This window comes from Rhinatrema bivittatum, chromosome 1 (genome assembly GCF_901001135.1).
Source record: "Rhinatrema bivittatum chromosome 1, aRhiBiv1.1, whole genome shotgun sequence".
In the NCBI taxonomy this organism is placed as follows: Eukaryota; Metazoa; Chordata; class Amphibia; order Gymnophiona; family Rhinatrematidae; genus Rhinatrema; species Rhinatrema bivittatum.
In genome coordinates, this window is record NC_042615.1 from 726,537,817 (window position 1) to 726,559,912 (window position 22,096).

Below are 22,096 nucleotides of genomic sequence, written 5' to 3' on the forward strand. Positions count from 1 at the left end.
ACCCACTCGACGGGTTAACCCTCAAGGGCAGCATCCACGATGGCAGCGAGCTACCACCAGAAATAGCAGATTGAAGAGGAATTCTGACACTGCCAAGCCAGCTACAGGGAACACCTGAGGCGAACTCTCTGAGCTTTTATATGCTGGATATAGTATTGAAGTTACTGATTTTGGCTTAGTACTCCCACGAGCAGGAGTCAATAAGCACAAGAAGTTCAGATGTTTCATAAGGTTTATTCGTTCTGTGCATGTTTAAAGTTGTAGTCAACGGGTTTGTCATTATTTTTACATGACAACTGGGAAGGGGGGAGCCCAGTTAGTTATAAACTTCCTTCATGAGTTATCAGAGAATGGATCTACAAGGTGATGTCTGTAGATCATATATGAGGGAGGGGTGGCAGGGAGGGAGGGGGGGAAAGGGTGGGAAATGGGAGGGCTAAGCGACCACAACTAACGGCTCAATTTTGTGGAGCGGGAGGGAGTACTGCTGATGGTGCCATGAAGGTATGGAGGCTTGAGAGGCGGGCTGGGGTTCAACTGTTCAAAGCCTATGGGGAGGGTGGCCTTGATTGGATAATATGACAAATATCCGTATAGCCTCTATTAATGTCAAGGGGCTAAATACTCATTATGAGAGGCGCTTGCTTTTTAGGGAACTGGGATACCTTAAGATTGATGTCGTATTGGTTCAGGAGACGCATTTGCGGGCACATTATGAATCCTTAATGAAGTCTTCCTCATATCCACATCAATTTTATGCCGCAAGCTCAAAGAATGCTAAGTATGCGGGGATGGGCATACTGCTTAGCCAGCATGTGGTCTTTGAGTGTCAAAGTTGTATCAGAGATCCATTGGGGCGTTACCTCATACTAGTAATTTCTATTGATGGGGTGGAATACACTTTTATGAATGTTTATGCACCGAATAAGGATCAGGGACTCTTCTTTGACCAACTTAGCTCTCTTCTCCTACTACACTGTCGGGGATATTTGTTGCTGGGGGGTGATTTTAATGTGGCTAGAGTACCTCAGATAGATGCCTCCAAAGGTTCGGTATCGACTCCCCGCACACAGAGAGTCAGTCAAATTGCAAAATTTGATGAATATGTGGCAACTGATCGATGTCTGGAGGATGCACTATCCCACATCTCGAGTTTATACATACTACTCAGCCTCGCACCTCTCGTATTCAAGAATAGATTATTTCTTAACAGATAAAGGGCTATCTCATCAAGTACTATCGTCAGATATAGCCCCAGTAGTATGGTCTGATCATGATGCGGTAGTTATAGAAGTAACTCTTAAAAGGGTTTGACGCAGGAGTGCGCTTTTGGCGCCTGAATGAATCATTACTGCGGGAGGAAGATTACAATACTGCCCTTATCGATAATATAAAAAGTTTTTTTCAGCACAATAAAGGGGAGGAGGTATCTGCACCAATAGTTTGGGAAGCCTTTAAGGCATATCTTAGGGGTCTTCTAATTTCCAGAGGCACCTTTGTTAAGAAGCAAGATTCCCAGGCTGCACAAGAATTGAGGGATACCATAAAACACCTTTCGAAGCAACATCAGGCTGGGGGTTTGAAGACGGTTTTATTAAAACTTGAAAGGGCAAGGGAGGACCTTACACGGTTGGAATCTAAGAAGATCACTCACTCCATGCTACTGGCAAAACAGGAATACTTTGAGGGGGGAAATAAAGCGGGAAAAAAGTTGGCCAACCAGTTGAAACATATACAATAGCAAAATAATATAGCCAAGATCAAGTCCGACAAAGACTGCATACTCACCAATAATACGGAAATACGAAAGAGATTCTTAGAATTTTACTCCCAATTATATGCGCCTAATGCAGATATTACACAAGCTAAAGTTGATGGGTATCTGGTCGACGTGCCGCTGCCCTGTCTATCTCTTGAAGCACAATCTGCTTTGGATGCAGAAATTACGGTAGCTGAGATTCTGGATAGCATACACACATTGAAGGTGGGGAAGTCGCCGGGTCTAGATGGTCTGACGGCCAAATTTTATAAGCAATACGGGCCTTATATTGTAGCCCATCTCCAAAAAGTATATAACTCGCTAAGACATGGAGCCACGCTGGGACCTCAAGCGAATCTGGCGGGAATCACAGTATTACCCAAGCCAGGACGTGACCCCACAGTTTGTGGATCATACCGTCCCATTTCATTGATAAACCTGGATCTCAAGATTTTAGCGAAAATCTTAGCTGGCCGCATGAATACCTATATTACATGTCTTATTCATCAAGATCAGGCAGGATTTATACAGGGGAGAATGGCTGGAGATAATATCCGCAAATTGGTCGATCTGTTATGGATTGCTCATGAACGCAAGGATGATGCACTTTTTCTATCTATGGACGCAGAAAAAGCGTTCGACATGGTGCATTGGCCATTTTTGTTTGGGGTATTACGAAAAATGGGGTTTGGCCCGTTCTTTTGTGAATGGCTGCTTAAATTATATGACAAGCCAAAAGCCTGCCTTAAAATTAATGGGGGGTATTCTGACTGTTTTGAAGTTGGGAGAGGTACGAGACAGGGGTGCCCTCTATCGCCCATTCTTTTTGCAATTTTTTTAGAGCCACTTGCAATTAAAATTTGTAGTAATCCATCTATTCAGGGACTGCCGGCGGGCGGTTCTCTCCGCAAACTTTGTTTATTTGCTGATGACATTATATTCACAGTAAGGGATCCACATGCCTCGCTGTCAGCAATTGAACAGGAAATAAGGCAGTTCAGTGAGGCATCTGGATATAAAGTCATCTGGGAGAAATCAGAAATACTGAATGTCACCTGTGCCTCGGCCACAGTGCAATTTTTAAAACCTTTACACCCCTTTCGATGGGCTAAACAAAAGCTTAAATATCTGGGTATATACCTTACTAGTCACCCGAAAGATATTTTCAGTTGCAATTATCCTCCTCTAATTAAGAAAATATTCTTCGATCTTGATAAATGGCACAGGGTACCCATTTCGTGGTTGGGACGCATAGCTACAGTAAAAATGAATGTGTTACCCAAATTGTTATATTTCTTCCAGTCCCTACCCGTCGCTGTTTCTAATGCAGCACTAAAATTATGGCAGAGACGGATTTTCAGTTTTATCTGGAGACGGCACCCGCCACGGGTCAGCAGACAGGTGCTATATCAATCCAAATTAGAGGGAGGACTTAGTGTCCCAAATTTTCAGTGGTACTATGTCGCTGGTCAAATCAGACCGGTCATAGAGTGGTATGAGGAACGGGACCAGAAACACTGGGTAGTGATTGAACAGAACAGGGCGCCGGGGATGAAGTTAGCTGCCATGCCTTGGCAGCCTTGCCGAACGTGGAAGGACACTCAGGATTTGTTGCCCACTACTAGACATACCCTGTCATTGTGGTCTAAATGGAAAGCTAAACTAGTAGGCACTAAGAATTATTACTACTTGACCAGTTTATATTACAATACTGATTTCCAGCCGGGCATTCCAGCATCAGCATTCCAGGCCTGGAAAGAAAGATCTATAACTAGATTGGAGCATGTATGGGGAGGTGATAAACTCATCTCTTATGCTTCTTTCCAAGATTTAATAGGCTTGCCGGGTACGGAATTCTTGGCGTATAAGCAGTTGGTGCATTTTTGTACTACTAATGGCATACCGGCAGACTTAATGAGAGGGAAAACCTTATTTGAAGGTTTCTGCTCTACTCCTCATAGGACGCGGGGCCTTTTATCTAGAATATATAAACTGCTGAATACCAGAATTTTGTCCAGTACTAGTTATGCCAGGGCGTGGAGTGCTGATCTTAAACGGGACATACCCTTAACAGACTGGGATCGAATATATCTTCATATTAGTAAAGTTTCAGTATCCTCATCTCTTACAGAAAATGGTTATAAGCTCCTGTACAGATGGTATGTAACTCCAGATAGGTTGAGGAAAATGACACCTAATCATGACGGCAAATGTTGGAGAGGGTGTGATGTCGAGGGGACATTCTTGCATATGTGGTGGGAGGGGGACTGTATTAAACCCCTATGGCAGAAAGTTGAATGTTGGCTCTCTGAAGTGCTTGCTAACCCAATTTGCCTTTCAGTGGAAGGAGCCTTGCTGAATGATTTTGGTGGGGGTGAAGCCAAGGAGGCATTAGACTTTTGTGTCCAGGTCTGCATAGCCACAAGACTGGAAATTGCACGGATGTGGAAGAATAAAACTGGACCCAATTTGGCAGCAGTACAGAGCAGAACAGATCATATCTGTACCTTGAATAAACTTACGGCGGAAAAGCATAAAAGATTAAAATCTTTTCAGCACATTTGGACTCCATACTTACAGCGGAGAGATTCCAAGTCCTCTCAATCTCAGGAATAGTGGTTTCTATATACTCTGAATGAACATTAAACATATGTATTGATCGATGGTTGATATCTATACCCGGACTGGACAGTCTCCTTATACTGGGTCGAGCCTCGCTTTTATGTTGTTATCATCCTGCTAGCTCTCAGTCTTCATATGCTTACTTGAGCTGTTGACTTTGTATACCATAGCTGTTGACGGTGGTTGCGTGGTGCTTTCCATACATGACTCATTGTAGAAATCTTTGTTAGATGTTTTTGGGGGGAGGGGGGTTGCACATTACGAAGGGGAAAAAAACCAGTGATGCATTATATTCTTTGTTTTACGTATTTTATTGCCAATATTGTACTCCGCATTTTTATGCATCAATAAAAATGTTAAATAAAAAAAAAAGAAATATTGATAAAGCAAAAGTTAAGTGGGAGAACACAAAATCATAAAATAGTGACTATAAAACTAAGGAAAAGATTCTCTGTGTTCAGTATCTCCCCCAGACCTGCTAGTATCTCTCTCTTGTTCTTGAGCGCATAGGAAATCTGCTCCATTTACTTCTATTTCAGTTAACACTTTTCTCCAATGGAGTAGCAACGGTGTACTTTTCCAATAGAAAACTTATAGTAATTTGAGCTGCATGAAGCGTGAGGTCAATTTTTTAATATTTTTATGAATATCCTGAAGTTCCCACTTACCCAAGAGAGACAAAGAACCTTATAAAGCTAATGAATTTGTATTTGTCCCTTAAAGTCACTTACATTAGCACATTCCTACCACGTATGAATGTAGGATGCCGAAAACCCACATTCCCTCCAACAAACAAGACTAGCTGCACTAAAGTTAGCAAAAAATAAAGGAAATCTGTATGTTCGGTGTAGCAGATGGTACATTAATTCTCTATCTTTATTACATAAGGGCATTTGAAGTACAGACACAATTCTGGTCACCACATCTCGAAAAAAAATACAGCAGAATTAGAAAATGTACAGAGAACGACGACTACAATGATAAAGGAGATGGAACAATTGCTCTATTCTGAAAGGCTAAAGAGGTTAGGGCTTTTCAGTTCGGAGAAGAGGCAGCTGAGGGGAGATATAGTAGAGGTCTATAAAATGAGTGGAGTAAACAAGTAAAAGCGAATCTGTTCTGTTGCGGAGTGCGCCCTCAGACCCAGTTAGGAGCTCGGAGGCGCGGTCCCATCTGAGGTAGGGTGTGAACCCTTGGGCCACGGCATGGCTCAGGGAGGGACCCCAAGACACACCACGGGAGGTGAGCTAGTACGAGCACAGGTGGAGCAGGAGCGAGGCTGGAGAGAAGACAAGGCGATGATTATCCAGAACAGGAACTAGGCAGGGTCAGCCCTCCACTGGACCTACATGCACCGATGAGATCCAGCAACGCAATGCTGATCTCGAGAGTAGCACTCCGGCCACTCTATAGCCCTTCCGGACCCGTCGCTAGGGAACGATGAGTGCATGAGGCCAGACAGAGGCTGAGGGCAGGAACATCAAGACTCAGACGAAGACTCAGGATACCCAGAGGGTTCAGACGAAGACCTGAATACTCAGGAGACTCAGACGAAGACTTGGATACTTGGACAAGGACTCAGGATACTCAGCAGACTCTGACAAGGATTCAAGTTGCTCGGAAGTTTCAAGAAAGAATTCAAGAGTCAGGCGAAAGTACTGGGTGAGAACTGCATCGCAACGTGCCCTACACAGCCACCCATGGCTGGTCGCGGACCATGCTGAACATGAAGCAGACTCCAGGCGAAGACGTGGAACTTGAGACTGGAACATGGCAAAGATTCAGTAGAGGCTTGCACTGGGGCGCGCCCTACACAGCTGTCTGTGGCTGGTCACGAAGCAGGTTCTGGCAGAGTCTTAGGCATGGACGGAAGCAGACACAAGGGGACTCCATAGACCGGTAACAAGATACTCAGGAACAAGGCTTTAAAAACAGAAGTCTCCCGGAGGCTTGCGCTGCAGACGAGAAGAAGGCCTTGTACCACGTGGCGCCCTACACAGCTATCCCATAGGCTGGTCAAGGACCATGACATGGCATGCCAAGAGAGGTGGACAGACGAGGGACCTGGGAACTGGACGAAGAGCTGAAGATGAGACTGATGAAGTCAAGATAGGAACAAGGGACATGGCACATCTGGACATGGGACGTCAGGACATCTGGACACGGAACATCTGGAACATCAGGAACAGAACACAGGCGACGAGGGAGCTCCGATGAGGGACGAGACCAGGAACATCAAGGAGACTAGGTTCAGGAACATGAAAATCATGGAACGAAGATCCATCAAGGCACAGGAGACCACGGAAGACCTGGATCGGAAGGAAGATCACAGACACTGTGCAAACCCGATCCGAAGGCACTGAGGAATGGCAGCAAGGCCCTTTTATAGGGCTAATTCAGCGAAGAGAGATGTCAACACAGAGGGCTGCGGGGCTTTTCCCGCCGCTGGCCCTTTAAAAGTTGAGCTGAGGTGCGCCCCCGCGCCTAAGGAGAAACGGGAAGCAGCAGACAGCCTGGAGGACAGCGCATCGGTGGTGGCAGCCCTGCCACGAAGAGATGAGACTGGCTGCAGCAGTGGCTCCTTACCGGGAAGAAAGAACTCCTGGCGGCGGCACTAGGACCACGGAGGAGCCAGGAGTGTCTTCCCAACAATGAATAGGGATTTCAGTTTATCTAAATTTAATTTCTTAAGGACTACTGGATAATTGAGTTTATAGAGCTCTGAAATATTTGATGTTTCAGGGCATCTCTTTTATTAATCCATTTGGAAGCAATAAAGATTTAGTATAATTTATCTTATAGTCTGAGAAAGTATCATAATTATCTAATAAAAAAACACATTTTGGATGGAGGTTTCAGTCTCTGTAAGAAATAATATATCCATGCAGAGAAAGATTTAATGTATGGTAAATGATATTTTAAAACCCATTATCCCATCAGAATCTCTTATTTTCTGAGCGAGAGATTAGAGAGTCAAATTGAAAAGCAGGGTGGGACAAGAGGATACCTCAGCCTGATACGCTGGATATAGTAAATGATTCAGAATTTAGCCCATTAGCTTTGATTTGAGCCCAGGAAGACTTATAAAAGGGCAGCCATCCAATGTAAAAATTCTTCAGGAAAACCAAATCTACGAAGCAACAAGATACATATATTTCCATAAGATTCTATCAAAAGCCTTGTTGGCATTTAATGAAAGAATCACCTCTGTAACTCTCAATTTCTTTGCCAAATGAATTATATTAAATAAAGGCCTTGTATTGTTAGTATCTTTCTTTAACAAAACATGTCTGGTATATGCTTCAGATAGAATTGCAATTCTCTGAGGACAAGTAGGATAGCAATCCTCGTGCATGGGTGACATCATCAGATGGAGCCCGGCTCAGATCTTTGATCTCAAAGAATCTAGAACTTTCAAACATGTCCTACTGAGCATGTGCAGCTGTAGTTATCACTCTGCCCCGTAGATAGACTCCCTTAATCTCTCTGCCCCCCCGGTGGGGAGTCGTGTGTGTGTGTGTGTCATGGTATTCAGCTTTGCTCTCTCCTCATAGTTTTTGTAATGTGATTTTTTTTCCTTTACCTTATGGTAGTTTAATTCTATTTTTTTATTTATATATTTTTTTCTTCCCTTTTCTACTCTCTGCTACCCACAAGGCGGGCCCTAGTAATGCTGTGCAGTCTGGCAAAATCTAATTCTACCCATTATTAAATAAATACTGCATCTGAAGTTTAGTTTGTGTCCTCTCCTTGCTCTGTCTGTTTTTGTACCTTTGTCTGGGGCTGGAAGGACTGATAGAAAGCAGTCTCTGGGTGATCCGTGTAGACTTCTGAGACTGGGGACTCACCTGAGTTCTACCCAGGTAAGAGTCCTATGTCATTTCACCGATTGATTGGCATCTATGAAGGTTTGGACAGTGCAGAGATCGAGGACCACACTGTTGCTGGGGGGTGGGTGGGTGGGGGGAGAGCACATTCTCCCCACATTCTAAGGAACTAATCGCCATAAGCAGGAGCCCTTGACGACTTAGCCTCATCCAGTCTTTGATGTAGTTACATCCAGCCTTTTGGATAAAGGTAGTAATATTTACCATAAAAAATGAATCAAGTGTCAAATCCATAAATTACTGCTTGCAATGTTTTTACTGGGTGATGAGCCTTTGTGAAAATTCAGGCACTGCTGACTTGCTTTGCTTTTGGATTTGGCTGTAGAAGCAGTCCTGTACTTTTTGCCTTATGTCTGCATATCGGTACCCCAGTCCGTAAAAGTCGGAGCCCATGTTGGTTTCTGTTTGAATCCAGTTCCCCTTCTTCTCCCCCCCCCCCCCCACCATCAAAGCAAAGAGTGATGTTGCAGTTGTATCAAAAGTATCAAGCCTTATTGGTTAAGGGTAGTGATCCCTGTGCCTCTGCTAAGGGGTAATAACTGTCGCAATGAGTTGCTTATCTCAATGCGCTCTTTTCTTCATTTCTGACTTCTAGCCTTTAAGAACGCACAGTGTTTATCCCATGCCCTTTTGACTTATTTGACTGTTTTTGTCTTCACCTCCTCCAGAAGGGCATTCTAAGCATCCATCACCCTCTCTGTGAAGAAATATTTCCTGACTGTTCTGAGTTGTCCCCACTAAAGTTTCATTTCATGACCACTACTGTTCTGTTGTTTCCTTTTCAGTGGAAAAGGTTAACATTTTGTGCATCATTAACATTTTTTGGGTATCTGAAGGTCTGTATCATATCTCCCATCTGGCTTTAGCTATCGCCTTGTCACATTGCTTCACAGTCATCAGAATACTAGACACTTATCACCCTAAGGTCTCTTTCTTGGTCTGTGCATAACAGTCTTTCACCCCTCATCACATATGGCTCTTTTGGATTACTGTACCATTATTAAGGTGAGAGTTGAAGAAATCCACTTCTTATCCCTGGGATAAGCAACATGGACTCTGTTTACCCCTTGGGATCCTGCCAGGTACTTATGACCTAGCTTGGCCCCTGTTGAAAACAGGATACTGGGTTTGTTGGATCTTTGGTCTGACCCAGCGTGGCAAATCTTATGTACTTTTTTCAATGTATGTCATCTTTTTATTTATTTACTTATTTTTTTTACTTTATCTTGCTATAGTGAGTGGAAGAATGGGGGGTTTTGCCTTGCAATTTGGAACACACATGGACACACACACACACACACACACCCCCACACCCCCCCCCACACCCCCCCCCCACACACACACAAAAATAAGGATACCTGATTATGGCTTACATGAAAATGGTATATCTTTCTTATAGTATATAGATAAATAGATGCTTATAATAAAGTCTGTGACAATAACAAACAAAACAGATCGTGAGCACTATAAGGAAGGTAAATAATCTTCCCCAGCTAACAAGGAAATACATATATATGTATATATAGTTTTATATATACACAAAGGCGGTGGCAAAAAAGCTGCCACTTTCCTGGGTGAGTGCCCTCTGTTTTGCCAGTCGGTAGCTACAAGTGTTATCTTAATGGGAGGGCTGAAACAGTGCTAGGAACTCTGGGTTCTTGCAGAGTTTGTCGTGCTAAATTCTTTCAGTTCAGCTCTCAGCAGGAGTTCATCCATCCTGCTGTGTGTCAGGGATTTGTCTTTTAGATGGTACTTGCACTGAACAGGTTTCTATGCTTCCTAACTTTCCTGAAGTATTGCCAAACTACTATGAGTGTGAGGACAACTCTGAATTGGTGGGTTCTTGTCTTTTGTAGTCACCATTTTGTTCAGACATTCTCTCTGACATGTGTAATCATTAGCTCTGCCCTTCTCTAAACCTAAAAACCTTTTGCTCATGTAAATTAGTGATCGTATAATTCAGATGGAAACACTACTGTAAAACCAATATAAAAGTGTCTGTAAATACTGTGTGCAGTTTATATTGTCTATAAACTATTTCTTAATAGATGGGCAAATGCCAGGTGTTTTCAGTTCTCAGCATTAGTAGAGCTACTTGATTCTACTGTTCACTGAACACCAAGGACAAGATTTAACTCCCTAACTACCAGCTGGTGCTAAGTGGTATTCTTATTCTCTAAATAGGTCTTGTCTCCATCTTGCATTTTGCATCTGTGTGTGTGACCTTGAAGTTTCCAGGCTGTTTCTAATCAGAGGGGGGAAGGGAAGGCTGTGGAGGGAGGGCTATTTAACTTCCCAGAATCCTGTAATTTCTTCTTTATGCTTTCAGCAATACTGTGTTTATCTTTTCTGGCAAAAAATATTTAGTACTTTGCAAGCAAGCTACATGCTGACCTTGTACTATAGTAATGGAGTAAGTTTTACAGTAAATTCAAGCAAGCACAATTCAGCATCCTATAACTATAAATTATTTTTAATGTATTTCTCTCTTAAGGATTTAAATTAACCCTTCCCATGATACATCAAAGTGACTTCCTCAAGACTGTCCCTTTACTACTAATACATCTGCTGACATTTCTGTAATTGAACGTTGAGCTGTATATTTGGAGCTCATTATATTCAGACTTAATAGCGTGTTGATGATTAAAAAAAAGAAAAAATAAAACAATGAAATTAAAGGAATCAGGTGGGAGCCCTATCACCCAGTGCTCACAACTTCAGAGCATCACGTGGTCTCCAGAAGATGCTATTCTCAATCAGTCACATCAACTAGAAAAGTAAGTGAACTACAAGCTTTAACAGTGCGTGAGCAGTTTGCAGATTTTAAAAAATAGAATAGTGCTAAGAACTCATGCAATATTTCTTCCTAAAATAATTTCTCAGTTTCATCAAAATACATAGATTGATTGAGCTTAAGGAGAAACTGATGGAAATAGAAAGTAGAGCAAGTTCTACATTGCCTGGAGTGTAGTATGGCACTGCTGTTCTATTTAGAAAGATCAAAAAGCTCATCAGATATGAGCAGCATTAAGCTTGACAGTTCACCTTCCCTCTGTGCTACATGGTTCTCAAATCATACTCAAATCACACTGTTTAAAGCAAGACTCTCATAATGATAGCAAATTTGACCAATCACCTCTAAGAAATTAATTTAGTTGTGGGCCTCAGTTCTCTCCCCATCTTCTCCTGTTGGTCAGTTGGATAGTACACTGCCACCCTGAGCTAGGGAGTCCCCACTTGTGTGGCTGGGTTAGTCCTGCTTGTCTACTGAGAATACAGTTACTCATCTGTAATAGGTGTTCTCCGTAGACTGCAGGACAATCAGTCACACACTCCTCTATGCAAAGCTGAAGTTTAGCTAGTTTATTGATTGGGGGGACCTGTATGGTGTCAGCAATGCGGGAATACTCGCACATGCTCAGAAAACTTTTAGGTCTTTCTGAACTCTGAGAGATCATGGTCCGCGTCAATGCCATTTTTGACATCATCCACTTGTGTGGCTGATTTGTCCTGCTGTCTGCAGAGAACATCTGTTACAGATGAGAAACTTTGCTTTTCTCTTAGGCTGCAAGTTGAATAGTTCATCAGAGGACATTATAAACAGTTCCTTGCTAACAGCTCTCTTTCATCAGAGAAAGAAATACATTTTTCTCACTGTGACTCTACTGAAGTAACTTTTATCCCATTTAAATAAAATCAAGGTTCAAGAAGGCAGTTAATACTTGATTGGATTAACATATAATATCTTGACTAACTTTTGCGAGATGTACTGCTTTCATCAGGCTTATTTAACTTGTAAATCTAACTTTATTGTAATAAGAAAAAAAACATGTGATGAGCTTTATTTTTCACCAGTATCTAGTTCTCTTTTCAGTAGCACTTCAGTTTTTGTTGAATTTCTCAGCAGATTTCTCCCATTGCTTTATAAAGCACAAATGCCTAATAAAGTAGATTCAAGATGACCCAGATTATAATTATGCATATTCATAAAAAACCACCGTAACTTTCTTCTCCAATAACAAATAGATGCAACGAAACCATGTTCGTAGGCCGTGGGACTCATCTTGTGCTGATGCAGGGGGACACTCCATGAAGTTAGCAAGTAGCTCATTTAAAACAAATCGGAGAAAATTCTTTTTCACTACCGTATATACATAATTAAGCTCTGGAATTCATTGCCAGAGGGATGTAGTTACGGCATTTAATGTAACTGTGTTTAATAAAGGCTTGGATAAGTTCCTAGAGGGAGAAGTCCATAAATTGCTGTTAATCAATAAGGAATAGTGGCTTGGGATCTATTTAATGTTTGGGTACTTGCCAAGTACTTGTGACTTGGATTGGTTACTGTTGGAAACGGAATGCTGAGCTTGATGGACCCTTGCTCTGACCCAGTATGGCATGTCTTATGTTCTTATGTTTCATTGGGCATAACAGAAGGGAGATGCAATCTGCTACCAATTAGAGTCTTTTTTGGCTATGTCAATACCCAGCTTATTTGAGTGTAAAAAAAAAAAAAAAAGCCCTCAAAAAGATGGGTGGACTTTCTATGGGCTTCAGTCTGCTCCAGGTAGAAGTTTGTCTCTCTTGTACTCTTGTGGACATGTAGCCTGGGAAGAAACGTTGGAAGTATGATAAACTGATTAAGATGAAATTCCGATACCATTTTAGGATGGGGTATATAAGACCATCCTATCATGATAAACATTTGGTATAAAGTGGATGTTACTAGAGCCTGGAACTCATTGATCCTGTGCGCTGAAGTGACTGGCACCAAAAACATGACCACCTAGGTCAAATACTTTAGGTCACAGGAGTAAGGTGGCTCAATGGGAGCTTTCATCAGCTGGGACAGAACCACATTGAGGTCCTAAAACATAGCAGGAGGCTTGATGGGAGGCTTCCAATGAAGCAGGCCCCCACATAAAATGGACAATTAAAGGCTTCACAGAGGTGGGTTTACCTTTTACATGATGATGGTAGATGCCAGTCACACTAAGGTGAACTCTTATGGAGCTGGTTTTGAGACCAGACTTTGACAACTGTAGAAGGGAATCGAGCAGGTTTTGTGTGGAGAAGGAGAGAGGATCTAGAATCTTCTGCTCACACTACACGACAAACCACCTCCACTTAAATCCATCGCGTTTTCTAGTTGAATCCTTTTTCGAAGCTAAAATGTGACATATCACCAGATAACTCAAGGGGTTGCAAAGTCAACCTCTCAAAATCCAAGCGTTGAGTGACAGGGACATGATATTGAGATGTCGCAACCTGCCTTGAATACTGAGTGATGAGATCTAGGGAACTTCCCAGGCTGATTGGTTCCCTGATGGACTTTTATTTAATTTATATTCCTTTCATCTCTCGCAGGAGCGGGAACCAAATCTGTCTTGACCAGAAGAAGGCTATGAGAATCATAGTGCCACATCTGCTCTAATCCACATCTGGAGGATATGTGTATAGCAGTCCCCTGCCCCCAATCCAGAAACAAAGGGGTCTGAGGCTAGTTTTCTATGTGCCTGTTGCCTGGAACAGAAGAGTGGGACCTTCCTCTTCCAAGGGGTTATGAACTGATCCACCATTGGTGTGCTCCAGTGGTGGAAAATCAGATTCACTGCCCCTCAGTTGATCATCCATTCATGGGTTACAAGGACTTGCTCAGTCTGTCCATGAGAACATTTTCTACTACTTCCATCAGGTACATGTCCTGTGCATTTTCCACCTGAGAGATGGCCCAGTCGCACAGTATGACTGCCTCCCAACACAGGAGACATGAGCCTGTACTTCCCTGATTATTGATGATGTATGTCACCACTAGGGTGTCCATCTGGACTAGGATAACTTTGTTAGACAACAGATATCTGAGAGCCTTTAGAGTATACAAAAGCATCCGGAGCTCCAGAAAGTTTATTTGATGTAACTTTTCTCTTAGATCACATGCCTTGGGTGCAGAACTCATCTAGATGAGCACTCCAAACTAGGTTGGATTCATCTGTCATGAGGACAATTTGGATCTGAGAGTTTTGGAAGGAGATTCCTCTGATCAGATTGGAATTGTCCTACCACCAGGACAAGGGAGTCTGTGAGTGGTTGAGAGATCTAGATGAGGTCCCGAAGGTCTTAAGTGACCTGTAGCCACTGAAACTGTAAGGTTCATTGGGCTCTTCTTATGTGGAGATGTTTCATCATAGTGATATGTACTGTTGGGACCATAAGACCCAACAGCCTCAACATTTGCCATTCTGATATCTGCTGACTCATCTGATCTATTCTGCTGTGGACATCACAGTGGCATCCCTCTGTTGCAAAAAGAAAAGCCTTTACCTGATTCTTGTCTAGCAGAGCTCCAATAAACTCCAGTCGAGGTGATGGGCTCAGATGAGGGATAGTTGGCAACGAACATTAGGATTCTTTGGCTCCAGCCTGAGATGTGCTCTTGACCAGCCAATTGTTAAGATAGGAATACATGTGCATTGCCAATTTTCTTAAGTGTGCCACCACCATGGTTAGGTGTATAATGAAAACACATGAGGCAGACACTATAATCCAAAAAGCAGAATATAATCCTGGAGGTGATGGTCTCCCATAGCGAGTCTGAGGTATTTCCTGTGACTGGGGAAAATCTCTGTGCTATAATATCATTTAGATCAAGAGAGCATAGCCAGTATCTTTTTTGATGAAAGGGAATTAAGGTGCCCAGGGAAATCATTATGAATTTCTATCTCTTGAAGAATTTTTCAGGACCCTAGGTCTAGGATGGGATGGAGTCTCCCTGTTTTCTTTGGAATCAGGAAATACTTGAGTAAAATCTCTACCTTTCTGCCTTAGTGGAACAGGCTCTACTACTCTGGCCATTAAGAGGGGGCGGAGAGTTCCTTTAGAAGCAGTTCCCAATGTGGTGAGTGACCCTCAACTGGGATCTAGGGACTGATTTGGAGGGAAGATCCAGTAAATTTAATCTGTACTTCTTCTGATGATGCTGAGGGCCCACATGTCTGAGGTTATACTTGGCCTCCATTTTATGTAAAACTGTAACGTTCTCCTGACCAGAACATCCTTTGCCACAGGTACGGGGATCCTGGCTATATTCTTTATGAATACTCAAAACCAACCACTAATTTCCCAGTTATCAATCAATATATTGACGCTTACAAATTGACCATCATAATAGGCATCATTGTGTAATGCTATACAGCTTTTTCCTCACTCTGCCTTACATTTAATCATCTGTCAGTCCAAGAATATGAACAAAAATTTTTTAAATATTTTTTAGAGTGCTCCGTGAATACTTCATCCGTGAAATCATTGACTTTCCTTTTCATTGTAATTCATAATTAAATGTTGACTTATCTGAAATATTATCCGTGTATTATGTCACATGAAGCTGTCAGCAACTTATAGTTTCCATGCTCAAGTTTATAATGCTGTTAGCCAATTGCGGTCTCTCTGCCCGACACGGTACTGTGTTTCGGACCCTGTGAATGTCCTTTGTCAAGGGCTCCTTTATAACAACGGCTTGGCGTTTCTCAGCGTTTTTGCCACAGTACTGTGTCGGGCAGAGAGACCGCAATTGTCTAACAGCATTATAAACTCGGGCATGGAAACTATAAGCTGCTGACAGCTTCATGTGAAATAATACATGGACAATATTTCAGATAAGTCAACATTTAATTATGAATTACAATGAAAAGGAAAGTCAATGATTATTTTAATTTCACGGATGAAGTATTCACGGAGCACACTAAAAAATATTTTAAAAATGTTTGTTCATATTCTTGGACTGACCGATGATTAAATGTAAGGTAGAGTGAGAAAAAAGCTGTATAGCATTACACAATGATGCCTATTATGATGGTCAATTTATAAGCGTCAATATATTGATTTGATAACTGGGAAATTAGTGGTTGGTTTTGAGTATTCAGTTGACTCACAATTTCCATAAGAATTGTCATGCTGCGCTTTTTTGAGTTGTTAGTGGTATATTCTTTATGATCCAGTGAAAACACCATCCCAGGTGTTCACTGGATTGCAGTCTGGAGCTTAGGCACCTTCTGATGGCTAGGACAGGCTGTGTATGGGACTGAGGGAGTAGAGGATAGTACCTTCTCTTCCCCAGCTTTGGATACCTTCTGGAGGAGGAGCCTGGGTCCTGACTGGTAGTGGAGAGCTGCAGGGGTATTGCACAGTGATCTTTGATATGTGTGACAGAATCCTTCACTCTGTCTCCTAAGATATTTCCTATGCACGGCACTTTTGCAAGTCTTTTCTACACTTACGGGCGGAGATTCCAGGCCTGCAGCCAGGTGAGTCTGTGGGTCCTTATCCCTAAAGCAGAGAATCTTGATGCTGTTTCGAAAACATGAAAGGTCAAACAGACTGTGTTTTCCACATTCTAACCTATTATCTACATGTGGCTGGAGGGTATTTTCTTTTGAGAAAGCTTCTCAGCCAGTCCCTGTACCTGCTTTAGTACATCCCTCATGTACTTGTCCATGAAGACAATGAGCATACAGGCGATGAGCATAGCTTCTTTAAACTCTTGTTTCAATAGTATTCATGGCCTTAAAATCCCTACTTGGGGCCACAGAGGAGTGGGTTTTAGACCTCTTAGCCTTTTTGTCACTTGTCGAATCTGGGAGCCTTTTGGATGAGAGTCCACATCTGTCTTCCTATTGATGGGAGCCACAGAGAGAAGATTTTCCCACAGCCTCATCTGTATTGCCTGAAGAATCTTATGGACTGGGACTGCATTGGTCTCCTTAGGGGGTTCTGTGAACTGGAGGATTCTGGACTCATCCTCCATCTATAATATAAATGGAACGGCCTCAGCCATTTTCCTTACAAATTCTGCAAAGGAGAGATCCTCAGGTGGGAGACTTTCTTCTCTTTGGAGGAGAGCCCTGTAGATGATACCCCTTTAGAGGAATCTGTAGAGCCATAGCTGTAGTCCCAAGTATACTTGGAGTTCAGCTGACTCTAGTTTGCCATTGCTGAGAGCTCCCTTGGTGCTTGAACTTCAGCTACATTCTCCAGGACCTGTGCACATGGCTGTTTGGCCTGGATCCTGAGAAGCTTCGATGACCCGGGGAAGCTTCCTTACCCAAGGAGCCGGAGATCAGCAGCCGGGTGGCAGTCATTGACACTGATGCCTCTCTGGCATCTGCACCCACACCAGTGCATCTCTGCAAGCACTCAAAGGGAATTGAGCAGAAGCTTGAGAATTTATGGTCTTTGCCTTGGTGCCTTCAATGCTTCAGCACTGAGGTGCTGCAGCAACTTTTCCAAGGCCTGCTGGATTGTTTTTATCCAACTCTTCCTCAAAGATTGATCTGATGCCAACACTGGCTGGGACATAAGAGTGGTAACCACATCTGCTTTGGAATTTAGAGGTGGATTGATGGCAGACATCAAGACTGGTGGGATCTGTTGTGAGTCTCTTGCATGCTTAGAGGATGAGTTTTCCTTGCTTTGTGACTGCTTAAAGGGGTTCTTTACAGGCACTTGACTGTCCCTGCATCAATGAAGACCAAAGCTGATGCATCTTCGGCTTCCCTTGATGCTCATCATGAGATCTCCTTACTGCCACAGTCAGAGCCAGAACACAATATCATCTTTGACTAGAAAGAATCAGCAGTTAGCCTGTCTCCAGATTTCTTATTGGCTGGCAGCTTCAAAGGAACCAACGGTCTCTCTGATGCCGATGATGCTCCTTTCACAGATGCAGCTCTGAGGTTCTTGAATGTCGATGCCTCTGATGCTACTGTTCTTGAATCTGTCTTCTAGTGCCCAAAAAGTCTGTCTGCATCAGATCCAGTTGAGATTGCATCCTTAAAGGATTATCGTCGCACATTTGTGACAACCCTGGACATCATGTGATGCCCCCCAAGCAAAGGACACACCTTTCATTGGGGTTGTAATACACATAATTCTTTGAAACTTGAAGGAATCATGAAATACAGTAAATATATTATAAATACATTTAATAGATGGTTACAAACACTTTAAAATGTTATACAATCAACAAGGATACAATTAAATGGCATAAAGTAAAGGTATCAATACTTGATCACACATATACTTGAAAAACAAAACATTTATATATACTCTAACACAAAACACTGCTTACTAACTAATTTGTGACCATATATATATCAAACACTTACAAACAGGCCGATACAGTACAGTGTGCTCTGATAACCCACCACTGGACGCGCGTTTTCCCTTACCCCTTATTCAAGCCTCACATTTTACTTTCAGAAATTAGCGCCTACCCAAAGAGTTATTTCTTTCGCATTAGATTTTACCAGACTTTTAACTTCAAGCACTTCCTTCGTAAGTCCCATAATTGCCCTTTCAAGAGACTGAAGAGCTGTCCATATCATAGATAATGTTATTTCCGTTGTTGAAGATGTTTTCCCCAGATATAGAGTGATTCTTGTTTCCCTTCTCTTCCTCCTTCACCCGCTGTAACGCTGATGCCATTTCCGACGCTGAGGAAATCTAGCGTTCCTGCGAAGTTCAACCCCTCTCCACTCCCATGGGGTTTACCTTCGCATGTTGCTCTGAGTTGGTAAGACCTTGTGATGTTAAACTTGTCCTCCTACCACTGTTCTCACCGTGGCTTCCTTCCGGTGGGCCCGCGGCCTCCTGTAATCTCTGTGCATCATCTCTGCCCAGTGGCGCTGGCCTCAGGTGAGTCGGGGCTAAGTGATATCTCAGTCAGAAGGGAAGACTCGCGCTCCTTGGTCTGCCCTTCAGCGACCCATTCACCCAGCGTTGGCGTCTGTATCCCTGGGAAGAAACTTCCTATCTGGGGTTGTGTAGTCTCTAACGGGGTGGATAAGCCTTCCCCATCCCGTACCCTGGCTTTTCTTTTGGTGTGTGGCATAAAGGCAGTTGTAATGAAGGAAATATTGGGAGCCTCTCACCAGCACGTCTGTTCAGGGCGCCATCTTGAAAAGCTCTCTAGCTGAATAATTTTAAACATGGATATTCAGCAGGACATTTATCCTGAAATGTATCTGGTTAGTTTGATAAATTAGCAATTTTAGGGATTTTTTTATATTGACCTGTGAATGTGTATGTATGTATATGTGTATATGTATATATCTATATATACACAAAAAACACTGAGTGGGATACAAGCACTTAATATGTTATGAAAAAGCTTTGCATAATTATATTAAACACTTAGCACAAAAGTCATTTATTTAAAAAAGTATTTTAAAAATTATACAATATATACAGTTCTATCATATCTCATTATTCAATGTACATTGTATACATCAATCGCTCTTTAATATAAAGTGTTATTACATTTCCCTAACAACTCTGTAATCATTTCTTTGTAGAAATACAACCAACTCATTCACCCCCACACATAACTACATTCATAACCCACACACTATCAATCAAACTAACAATTAGAACTGTAGCCTTTAACCTCCTCCTTTCGAATTGTACCTAACAATGTTGTTTTTGAGCCACATCAAAATAAAGTATATTCAAACTTTGTCTTCAAGATGATCTCTCTCCTAACCGATGGCTATAGTAATGTTCTTTAGATATCAAGAAACGAAACTGGTGTTCTTCTTTGATCTATTACCAATGTCCCAACAAGGTCCTTGTTTCGCCAAATGGCTTCCTCAGAGGAATGATCTACTTGAACAGAACACCTCAAATGTCGATAATACCAGTTCTTTGAACTGAAGGAACCACCATGTTCCTCTGTGGAACTACCTTGTTCACAAAAGTACATATTCCTTTGAAAATCTCACTGCTCACCTGTGCAGCAATTCTAATTTGCACTTAATCAGTCTCCCAACACTGAATGGCTCTTTCTTGGATCCTACAACGAGCTTAATAACTCTGACTCTTTCCTTTTGAACAACTACTTCTCTCAATGTCTTGGCTTGCACTGAATCGTTTCTGATTTTTGCTGTAACTGAGATGACTCCGGAATCTGAATATTTTTTTTTTTTTTTGCAAGTAGGGGTTATAATATAAACAATCCTAGTTCTGCTCTGCACCCATTGCAAAATCTTAAATTGTTATGATTATTGCTGTTTGTAGTTATGATATACCCTGCATTTTGGAAAGAGTATTCATAAAAGAATGTATTGATATTTGTTTTATGATGAGATTGCTTGAAACAAAATATTATAAAGCATCACTCATGGTGCCATGACTGTTGTAGACTACAAATAAATCCATTATCAGGTGCACTCTAAGGCAGCGCTTCTCTCTCAACCGGTGTGTTGCGTGCTACCTGTCTCCCGCTGCTCTTCTTCCCCCCCTCTTCTTTCAGCAAGTGAGATCCAGGCTGCCGTTGCCACCCAGGCTAGCAGCACGTTCAAGCCTGGATGGGAACGACAGCAGTGTTAGTGGAGGCTGGCAACTGCGGCTGGACCTTTTCTTCTTCCTGCACCTGCCCCCACCCTGGCCCGGAACAGGAAGTGATGTGGAGTAGGGTGTGCGGGAAGAAGAAAGAGCCATGCTTCACGAAAAAGTAGCATTTGCAGCGGCATCCCCGAGCAGTAGCGTGGGCCTGTAGCAAAATCAGAAGCAGCCAGAAATCGGCACAGGAGACAGCAGAATTAGCCTCCCGTGGCCGATGGGATTCTTCTTTCTTGGCCTGCGGGGGCTAGAGGAGGAGGCTGCTGCAGCTACCATTTGTGCTCGGGGTGGGGGTGGGGGGGACAGGAAATGAGACAGCCAGCCTGTCTGTAAGTGAGAGCATGTATGTGTGATTGAGAGTGTGCATGTGTAACTGACTGAGAGCCTGTGTGTAAGACAGAACATGTGTGTGATTGAGAGAAAACTGGTCAGAGAGGTGATGTGTGTGTACATAGGAGAGACAATGGAAGTGACTGGTCAGGGAGATGACTGGAGTATGTGTGTGTGTGTGTGTGAGAGAGAAAGTGATTGGGGGAATGAGAAGCCTGTGCATGTGGAGAGACCTAGCATAGGAGTGAGAAACATGGGTGTGTATGTGTGAGACACAGCATGGGAGTGAGAAGCCTGTATATGTAAGATAGAACATGGGAAGTGTGTGTGTGTGTGTGCGCGCATGAGAGAGAGAGAGACTGATCGGTAAGGTGACTGTTGTGTATGTCAGAGACTGGTCAAGGGATGATTGGTGTGTGAAAGACAGAAACTGGTCATGGGGGTGTAACTGGTATGTTTGTGTGTGAGAGACAGAGAGACTGGTCATGGGCACTAAGGAAGAGGACCTTGAGTACAGAGCTTCAGCCACTACTGCTTCTGGTGTGTGCTACCGGCCTGCATGGAAGAGGAGTAGGAGAGCTGCTAGAGGGGGTTAGTAAGGTGGTTTTTTTAAGTTTATTTTTCACTTGATTGACTGCCATTTTAATTACTGAATATTATGTGATGTGGTCTGCTGTTTGAAATATTTTATTGGTGTTTGGAGAGTTTAAATAATGAGTTTTTAATTGTTGGATATTATTCTGTTCATAGTTGTTGTGATATATCCAACACACACCAAAGTAGACCTTGCGACTCTCAATATGACCAAACAAATACAAGTGCAAGGATAGAGTAAGTTCCTGGATAAATTTTCAAATCAATTATTTATTAATATTTCATCACGGCAACTCCTTATTAAGGAGATAAGATCTTATCTAAGGAATGCATTTTGAATAAGGAGTTGCCGTGATGAAATATTAATAAATAATTGATTTGAAAATTTATCCAGGAACTTACTCTATCCTTGCACTTGTATTTGTTTGGTCATAGTTGTTGTGAAACATTTATTCTGCTTATTAATATAATTATACAATTATTTCTGTGTTGGGATCTATAGCTGCTTGGC

The 22,096-nt window shown here is 42.4% G+C and overlaps 1 protein-coding gene across 15 annotated transcripts in view; it reads left to right on the plus strand.

Annotated features, from left to right (window-relative positions):
* The window catches only part of ARL15 (ADP ribosylation factor like GTPase 15), a 1,022,750-nt gene that overhangs the window by 288,502 nt on the left and 712,152 nt on the right, over positions 1–22,096 (plus strand). The gene's annotated exons all lie outside the window — the stretch shown is intronic.